This window comes from Mirounga angustirostris, unplaced genomic scaffold (assembly GCF_029215605.1).
Source record: "Mirounga angustirostris isolate CCGP_5_RB_7025 unplaced genomic scaffold, mMirAng1.0.hap1 SCAF_11, whole genome shotgun sequence".
Classification (NCBI taxonomy): domain Eukaryota; kingdom Metazoa; phylum Chordata; class Mammalia; order Carnivora; family Phocidae; genus Mirounga; species Mirounga angustirostris.
Genome location: NW_026991719.1, coordinates 25449229 through 25459724, shown reverse-complemented (window position 1 = coordinate 25459724; position 10496 = coordinate 25449229).

Genomic DNA, 10496 nt, shown 5'->3' with positions numbered 1-10496 from the left:
GTTTTTCCTCTTAGCTACTGCTGTTTTGGTTCCAGTATTTGCTCATAACTTGCACCTTCATGTGTTCTTTTCAGCAGGGCTCAGCATCTGGAAATCAGTCTTTTCAGTCTCTCACTAAACAATATTCACACCTGCAACATCATACACGGCTCTAGAAAACATCTCAGGATGATCCAGGATCCATCAAGAATTGTCTACAAGAAGGTAGGCTTATCCACTGGAATAATTAAAACTACCATACTGCACCAGGCCTTAGGCGAAGTCAAAATTGGTGGTTTCCTTACACCTCTCAGCCTTCGGGGAAGGGGGACCCTGAAACCACTGCTCTGGAAATGACTTATTTTCCATCTGTGTTTTGAGACGGTTCTAAATTTCCAAGGGCTTGTCTTCACTCAAACACTAACTCTAGCTGCCTCAGTTTTAATTTGTACTTTCTGATGCCTCCTTTAAGATGTTCCAGATTGAGTTTGATTTTAAAATGTCTCTTTGCTCCAAAATCTTCATTGTCAGGCTCAAGTTTCTGTACTCACCTAGCAAACTCTTTCACAGCAGAAACCATTCAAATCCCCACAGTAATTGGCACTACCTTTTACACATGGTAGGAGCTCAGGAAATGTTTATGCATGCATTCGCTCATTTACTTAGCAACTATTTATTGAGTTCCAACTATGGCTAGGCAGTGTTTTAGTTTGGGGATTTCTTTTTTTTTTTTTTAAGATTTTATTTATTTATTTGACAAAGAGATACATAGCGAGAGAGGGAACACAAGCAGGGGGAGAGGGAGACGCAGGCTTCCCGCCGAGCAGGGAGCCCGATGCGGGGCTCGATCCCGGGACCCTGGGATCATGACCTAAGCCGAAGGCAGACACTTAATGACTGAGCCACCCAGGCGCCCCTAGTTTGGGGATTTCAACAGTGAATAAAACAAGGTGCTTACTCTTACAGAGCTTACACTGTAGTGGAAGAGACAGCCAATTAAAAAAAGCAGTAAATATATCAAATGTGTGTAAGAGTTATTGAGAAAAATAAAACAAGAGATAGTGAATTCCAGGGCCCAAGATTGGCTGGGTTTTTTTTTTTTTAATTTTATTTATTTATTTGAGAGAGAGAGCGAGCAAGAGCATGGAGAAGGGCAGAGGGAGAGGGAGAAGCAGACTCCCCGCTAAGCAGGGAGCCTGGTAACAGGCCGATCCCAGGATCCTCAAATCATGACCTGAGCAGAAGGCAGAAGCTTAACCAACTGAGCCACCCAGGTGCCCCAAGATTGGCTGTTTTAAACAGGCTGGCTGAGGGAATCTCTCACTAATGAAGTGGTGTTAGAGCAGAAACCTGAAGAAAGGCAGAGGATGAGGTGTACAAATTTCTGGGGAACTTTTCCAGGTAGAGGGTAAAGTAAAGGCCAAGGTGCTAATGAATGGAAGGACGGACGGATGAACAGATTAATCAACAGTGAATACTGAATAAATCAAGGAAGTGAAGCCCGGGGGGCAGATCCTCAGGTGATCCCCATGTTCATATCCTGAATAATCTCCTCCCCTTGAGTAGGGTGGGCAGACGGTGTATAACTTGCTAACAGAATATGGCAAAGGTGAGGGGATGTCACTCCCTGATTAACATTATTATATGTGTTATTATGTGTATTACATATATATATAATTGACCATTGAACAATGGCAGGGTAAGGTGAGTGCCACCCCATGCAGTCAAAAATCCCCCCAGCACCTTTGACTCCCCCAGAAACATAATAGCCACCGGAAGACCAAAAGCCTGACCCATAACTTAAACAGCTATGATTAACACGTATTTTGTATGTCATGTGTATTATATACTATATTCTTGCAATGAAGTAAGCTAAAGGGAAGAAAATGTAATTTAAAAAACCATAAGGAAAAGAAAATACATTTGGAGCACGGTAAAACCTGTGCACAGGCGATTAGCCTGCCGTCCCACTGACCGGTCCCTTGCTTCAACAGTACTTGCACGGAACACACCGGGGACTCCCCTTCATCCCACCTCCTACCACCCCCTCCCAACCTCTTATCCAGTCACAACTTCCAGAACCATCTTCTCAGCCACCCTGTGCCTCCCAGACCGGCCAACCAACCATGCGCTCCCAGGTTGGTCAGAATTATTCCGCCCCCCCCCCCCCCCAGGTGGAGGCTTAGTCACCCGCCTGGCCAACATGCAACTGGGGGCCTCCCGCACCTACCTCTCTCCGGGCTTCCCTTCCCCCGCGAAGGAGGTGGCTCCAGAGGCGTGAGCCCCTCGCTGAGCAGAAGCGCGAGGGCGCCCGGCGTCCCCGGAAGATGCAAACCCGTGGGGGCGCGCCGTCTTCCAGGACCCGCAGCTGCCCGCCCAAGACCAACGAGTAACACCGGCTACAGCACGGACGCCGCCTTGAGGCTGCCGACGCCCCTGAGCCGCGCCCTTCTGGACCTGCCCACGTGGGCCCCCGCTCCGCCACTTCCTGGGGAGCCACTTCCTGGGGAGCCACTTCCTGGGGAGCCACTTCCTGGGGAGCCACTTCCTGGAAAGCCACTTCCTGGAGCAGCAGGTGCACCACATGAGCAAGCTGAGCACCCCCCGACGACCCTCGCAGGCTGGCCTGCCCGCGGCTGGGCTGGCAACTAACTGTTCCCAAGGCTCACCCTCTAGCCCCGCCAGGAGCTTCTCCAACCCAGCAGCCCTTGAGGGGCCCCTCTGGCACCCCCTGGTGTCAGGGCTTCTGCGTGAGCCTCTCCCTGCAGCAACTAGGCAGCTTTTTAACCACTCCGGGTATTGTTCTTTTTTTAAGAAAAAAAAAAAAAATCCACATACAGGTGGCTATCTATCTATATGTATATCTATAATATAGATAGATAAATATGTGTGTACACATATATATACACATGTACATATACACATTATTATGCATATATAATGTGATGGTGGGAGATACATATATATCTGTCTTGCTAGCATGCACTAGAGAGACTCTTCTACTGGCCTTGAAGAAGCAAGCTCCTAGGATGTGAACTGCCTGTAGAGAGAGCCATGTGTCAGTGAAGTGCAGATGACCTCTAGGAGCTGAGGGCCATAGCCTTCTAGCCACAAGGAACTGAACTGTGCCAACAACTATGTGAGCTCGGAAGAGGATCTCAAGCTCCAGATGAGAATCTGGTCCGGCTAACACCATGACTGCAGCCTTGCAAGACCCTGACTACAGGATCCAGTGAAGTTGTGCCCAGATTTCTGACTCGCAGAAACTATGATATAGGAAATGTGTGTTGTGGGGCGCCTGAGTGGCTCAGTCGTTAAGCGTCTGCCTTCGGCTCAGGTCATGGTCACAGGGTGCTGGGATCGAGCCCTGCATCGGGCTCCCCGCAGGAGGCCTGCTTCTCTCTCTCCCACTCCCCCTGCTTGTGTTCCCTCTCTTCGCTGTGTCTCTCTCTGTCAAATAAATAAATAAAATCTTTAAAAAAAAAAAAGGAAATGTGTGTTGTTAAGCTACTAAGTTCTTAGTAATATTATATGCAGCTTAGAAAACTAGGACAACTAATACAGCTACACAATTTCATGTAACTAAATTATCTGACTCATCCTCTACCCCAAACTTAAGAGTAGCTAATGCGTTGTATGGTTAGTTTTCTGTTGTCCTTCTTCCCTACACCTAGACCTGCCTAACTCTTCTGTCCAGGCTGTCTCAGCTCAGTAGGTAAGACCGCATTTTACCTTGAGCAGTATTCTAATTTTTTACTGCATAACAAATTATCCAAAAACCTAGTGGTTTGAAAGAATAATATATTATTAGTTCTCATGGTTCTGGGCTCAGCTAGGCAGTTCTCATGTGGTTGCTGTTATATAAATGGTGGCTGAAGCTGGAGTCCTCTAAAAGCTCAGGTAGGCTGGATATCCAACCCAACCCACTCTAACTGGCAGTTGATTCTGGCCGTCAACAGGGATCTAGCTGGAGCTGTCAATCGGAGCACCTACATGTGACTATTCCCGTGTGTCCCTAGGGTTCTCATACACGGTGGATCTGTTCTGAGTTGGAGCATCCCAAGAGCACACACTCCAAGAAGCTGTAAGTGGAAACCGCCAGGCCAGTTAAGGGCTGAAGCTTTAATTGGAACAACATCACTTCTATACTACATACTCTTCATTATGGGAGAGTGGCAAACTTACAGTACAGAAAACCATGTGGAATAAGAGATAAGGTTGTAGCCATCTTTGGAAAATACTCTTTGGTCACTGTGATGATTGGGGGAAATCAAGCTCACATCTATGTTTATCACTGAGTTATAACTGAAATCAGAGAGTCTTGAAATCAATTTATGGCTCTGTCCCTTACTAACTATATGATTTTGATCATTTAACTCCCTGGGGCTTAGTCTCTTGATCTGTTAAATCAGATAATAATGCCGACCTCGCTAGTACTATAATAATTGAAGGGAAAAGATATGAAAAAAGCATATCAGAATTCTTGGAACCTGATATATATATATATATATAGCTATCATCATTATTATTAGTTGTTGTTATTTCAATCCTGGCTTTATTGCTGATCCTCATAACTGGAACTCTTCTTTATTTTCAGGACACCTTGCACCTTTTAAATTGTAAGTAAATTATGAGTCTCTGAACCAGTATCCTTCCCTATGCCATAATCATCTAGGCATGGCTTTTTGCCTTGGTTATGCCTGCCCTATCTTTCCAAAGATTATAGTATCAGTCCAAACCCCAGCCAAGGGGTTGGAGTCCTATTTTCTACTAGTGGACTTCCTGGATGGGCATCACCTACCTAATTGTGAAGAGGTGCACCTGTGGCCTGTTCTGTAATTCCCCGCTAGAGTGTTTACGTTATCCCTCAGGATATCCTCAACAGGGTAGCATTAGACCGTCTGAATTCCATGGCCTAGCTTCAAGTTCGAGCTTGGTCTTAGAGTTCATTCTTGTCCCATTCCTGTGAATCAACCTAGTTTTAAATCCTGAATTCTTTTCCTTTGTCTCCTCCTACTGGAGGTGGTAGGACAGTTTGGCTCAGGTACCAATGTGTGACTTTCAGGGTTCTAATTCTTCATACATGGATGCTCTTCAGCCTCTCACTCAGTTCCCCTAAGCGTAATGTCTTCCATGCACATCCACTCCTTCCTGCTTGCTGACTTGCTCACTTCCTCGTTCACTCTCTCCCTCCTTCCCTTTCTCTTTGGCCCCCACCCTGACCCATTACCACACCTTCTCTGCAGGAGCCCTAAGAATCCCTCTGTCCTTTCCCAGCCTCCACATCTACAATGACTGCTCAGTTAGGTGGCCCGGAACGTCTACCCTTACACCTGCATCTAAAAACATCACTGTATCTCCTCTCATAGTCATATACAGAGCTCATTGGGCTTTGATTTCATCTTAATGGGATGAGCAGAAAGCAAGAATCCATCCACATTTAATGGCAGTTTAGTTCCAGGAAGACAGACACAGCCCTTGATCCACAATGATTTACCAAAAAGAGTGCTTTTCACTTCAGCATCTACAGGAAAAGACAATCCTCTAGCAAGTGTGACAGGTTGATTTATTGCAAATTCGATGTGACGGGGTGACCTACAGAGCGACAGCATTGTGCTCATTGTGCTCGCGCTGCCGGAGATTCAACAGGAAAGAATGAAAAGTGCTTTTTACCCCACTAGGGGGCCTGTCGGGCTTTTACCTCCCTCAGGTCTGGGGTTTCTTCTCCTCTACTGGAGATTAATCAGCTTTTGGGTTTCAGGGCTCTGAAGGAGATGTTTTCATGTGGGTGGCAACAGAAGTCTATCTTAAAACAGACTTTTGTGTTGAGAAGGTTTAGAGGCCCATGGATGCAATTAAGCACTATTGTCTAAAAAGCGGTCAGAACAAATCATTGTGCTAAGAAGTTTTTTTTGAAAACCAGTGTTACATGTAACTCCACGATAGAAACATAGGAAAAACAATGGAGCGTTTCAGATACTGGAGGGTAGGGGTAGAGTGCCGCCGGAGTGCCTTCTCATACGGCCAGTGATGGTGAGCAGTATGCTAGTAAAGGGTGGAGCGTACCTCCCCAGCCCAGGGAGCCTGCGAGTGGGCCACTTCCAAGCTTAGCCGGGAGAGACTTCAGAAACACATGTCCTCATAGGCTAGATCTTGCTCACCTGAGAAGGGATGTGGGCCAGGGTCTCCAAGCCTGGAGAAAAACGGGCACGTATATGCAGCCCGTTTTCTGCAGCTTTGCAGCTACAAATCATAACAACGTGAAAGAGCAGTGAGGACATGAAGCCACGGCCTATCACGACGAGAATGAGAAATACGGGAGACTGCCTTCTTGGGGCTATTTGTGCCCCTCAGGGTTGTGAGACTGTGTCATTTCACCCTTCTGTGTTGGCCCAGAAACAGAAATCTTAGAAATACATGCTCGGGATCCCCTTGCCAAGCAGTTCTCTGGCTTAGACAATGCCACAGACAGGGTCCTGTTTGAGATTGGGGAAAATGTCATAGAAGGGGAAGCCCTTATTTCTCCTCTAGAAGTTGTTGGCAAGGGCTGGGCTGAAGCAGGCAGGGCTTTGTTGACCCCTGCGCATCCTCCAGGAATCTCTGGGGTGGCGCCCCCCTCCCCCCGCAGAACCTCCTGCGACCGGGGACAGTCCTTCTGATCCTGCCATTTTCTGCTTCCCTGATGTTGGCAGCACTGCAAAGATTGTGGGAGCCTCCGTTTCCCTGTATTACATAAATCCCTTTCCGCTAAAAATATCTATCATGATTTCCATGTTCCTGTCTGAACTATGACTTAATAAAGGAGGTAAAGGGATGTTCCCCCAAGTGAGTGATATTGAACTTACAGGTGAGAATTGCAGTGGATCTGAGGCAACTTGGGGAAAATAATTAAATGTAACATTATTCACGCTTCATATGCTTTGGAGTAATTCACATGTGTTGCATAATCAAAGTGATATTTGTAGGAAATTTATTAAGGGAACTGAAAGATATAGGTGATAGTCAATCATGCCAATTCTAATATTAAACATCTTTAAAAATGTCCCCCTATTACGCAACGAACACCAATAACCGAGTTTTGTGCCCCAAGCAGAATGTCAGGGTTGCCTGAAGACAACGAATGGAATAAACAACCACAAAATAAAATCGAGTATGCTATCATCTTAGTTGCAACCATGCAGTGATTTAAAGAGAATTTAAATGTAGGGAATCATTAGAGGTGTAATTAGCCTTTGTAGTGACCAATCTTCAGGCTATTCATCTTTTGATGCGTATCATTTTTTCAGTCCTTTTCTTTTTTTTTTTTAAAGATTTTATTTATTTATTTGACAGAGAGAGACACAGCGAGAGAGGGAACACAAGCAGGGGGAGTGGGAGAGGGGGAAGCAGGCTCCCGGCAGAGCAGAGAGCCCGATGCGGGGCTCAATCCCAGGACCCTGGGATCATAACCTGAGCCGAAGGCAGCCGCTTAACGACTGAGCCACCCAGGCGCCCCTTTTTAGTCCTTCTCAACTGAGATAGAATCCCGCCTAGCTCTCAGAAGGCAAAGTGGATACTTTCAGAAACAATTGTTCCATTGTGTTTAAAATGAGTATTCCCTGTGATAGACCATTTTAGCTTTCCTTATTAGATTTTGCCATGGCAAGGGCAAATTGGAAAGTGTGGAGAAATGGACTCAAGCAGGTTTTCTTTTTTTCAACCACGAGGAACAGGCAAAAATCCCAAGGGGGCTGGTGCCTGGGTGGCTCAGTCGTTAGGCATCTGCCTTCGGCTCAGGTCATGAGCCCAGGGTCCTGGGATTGAGCCCCGCATCGGGCTCTCTGCTCAGCGGGGAGCCTGCTTCTCCCTCTCCCACTCCCCCTGCTTGTGTTCCCTCTCTCGCTCTGTCTCTCTCTGTCAAATAAACAAATGAAATCTTTAAAAAAAAAAAAAATCCCAAGAGGGTCCCGACTTATTAAAAGAAGCAAATGTTTTAGTAAAGCTACTTAATTGATTTGCATTAAAAATGATGAATAACGTGAAAAATATCTGTAATGAACATTAGAACATATCCTGGTAGTACAGAATTTTGTAGGGCAAAAATATACCATTAAAACTTATAAGTGAAAAAAAAAGGCAGGGTCTGCTAAAATCCTTCCAATTTTCCTACTAAGAAAGACAAATGTTTTCTGGTGTACTCCAGACACCTGTGAGCTTTGAAGCTGTCGAATATAATCTAGCTGAAGTTAGCAACCTGCACTGTGGCCGCAGCTGCCCGGAGAGACCTTCCCAAGGGAAGCATGTCATCCCCACTGGAGGAAGTATGTGTCATGGTAGACTAGCTATTATGAATGCTCTTTGTGAACTAGAAAATCAAGGAAAAACTGATCTCCCGAATTAGCCTTTTAGCCAGTAAAATACAATGACTTGACCTAACATGTTACCCAAGTATTTACTGTCTTTTGTCCAGGTCCTGAGTATCTGACACTAGGTACTGAATTCAACTCAATAAATCTTTCCAGAATTAAATGGATACATGAATGAATGAGACTATCACATTGATGGATATGTTGAGGTCTTTTGGAAATACATGGAAGCATTTTAAACTTCAGGCATTGAAGGAATGGTAGATGTTATTCAGCATCACTAGGGAGACCATATAATGTATGGTCTCCAAAGTATTTTTTATGGTGGCAAATATTAGGTCAGAAGGCACATCTGAACAACAGGTGTCAAACTGGCGCTGTTCCAGGCAAACCAAGATGTACTGTCTTCCTGAGCATTCCGCTCACCCTTGCCAAGTCCGCTGCTAAAATGCCAAACAACGGGAAGAAAAGAGAAAGCCGATTCACTTCTAACATGATCTTATGTGTTAAACGATAATCGACCTGAAATAAACCCTACAGCATGTATTATTTGGGTCAATCAGGAAGCAGACTTTGAAATGGAGTTAGGAGTGCCAGGGGTTTATGAGTAGGAGAAAGAGGATAATGCCGGTGAATGATGAAGGAGGGAGGAAGGGAGAATGGGCAGGAAAGCTCTCAACCTGCATTTTGGATCTGACACCCGAGAAAAGAAAAGAGAGGAAATGGAATTGGGCAGGATGGTGGTCATGATGCAACTCTGACAAATTCTTAGCCAATCTAACAGGGAACTCTGGAGCAAAGTTTGCCCAGTTAAAGGAGAAACGGCAGGCCTGACTGGGGCCACCAGGAATTGCGTGCCTCAGATCAAAAGCTAAGGCAAATCGGAAAGCTGCACTCTCTGCAGCTGAAAGGTGAGCAACGGCAAATGTGGCTGGGCACCTCCAATGGCCGCCTCCTAGCAGATCAAGCCCAGTCTTGGGCAAATGAAGACACTGAAATTCAAAGGGACCTTTAAGGCATATGACAGGGACTAGAAGCTCAGTTTCTTGACTTCAGGGCTACTGAATCACCACACTGATATATATTCTTCACAGAAACTTTGAGGTAATAAGACTTTATGAGACCCCAAAATATTAAAACAATACCTGATCACATAGCAAGCTAGAAGCACAGCTGAGAGGCGGACCTTGGTGTACCTAACTCCAAAGCCCATCACTTTACCACTAAGCATGCAAAGTGGGAGGAAAACTGATTTACGAAAATAAAGGCCTTTTAAGGATAATGTCCAGACCTTAAATCTGGTAAGATGCTGCTCATTTCTTCTTAAATCTTTCAGTTCAGACTAGTCTAGGAGAGAAGTGGTAAAAACACTTTTTGGGGGGGGTGCCTCGATGGCTCAGTCGATTCTGGCTGAAGGCCGAGCCTTCAGCTCGGCTCAGGTCATGATCCCAGCACCCTGGGATCGAGCCCTGAGTAGGGCTCCCTGCTCAGCAGGGAGTCTGCTTCTCCCTCTCCCTCTGCCCCTCCCCCCAGCTCCTATCCTTGCGTGCACACACACATACTCTCTCTCTCTCAAATAAATAAATAAAATCTTTAAAAAACAAAACAAAATTTTTTAAAAAAACCACTTTTTCAATTGGTGGAGAGTAGAATTGTAAAGTGCTGGGATATAAATATCATTTCTTCTACAAAATGGTCTCTACCCTAAAAGGGGGGGATAATGTCCATCCAGTCTGACTTGGAGTACTGTAAACTCGTGAAGGTCTCTCTAAGGGTCTGGTGTTGGTGACTCCTCAAACACTCACACGTCCACCAGTATGTGTTTTTTCGGAGTTGTGGGAATGTGGGCAGGATGATTTCTTGAGGCTAGTTCTGCCTGGGCGAGGGAAGCAGTAGAGAATCTAAGAGCTGACTGTAATTCTCTCGTTCAACCTGTACAGAGCTCATAGCTTGCTCACCTCAGTAGATCGCAAGGGAACATCAGTAATGAATATAGGGCAAGTAATGTATGTGTAAGGAAGACGTACACTTGTGTGTGTGTGTGTATGTGTGTGTTTGTACAAAGTCTCTCACAGATTGGAAATAGGCTTTATCTTCAGCGCAGACTCCAACTTCTACAGATAAGTAGTGACTTCCTAGGGCTCTGGATTGAGAACTCTGAGGCCAAATTCA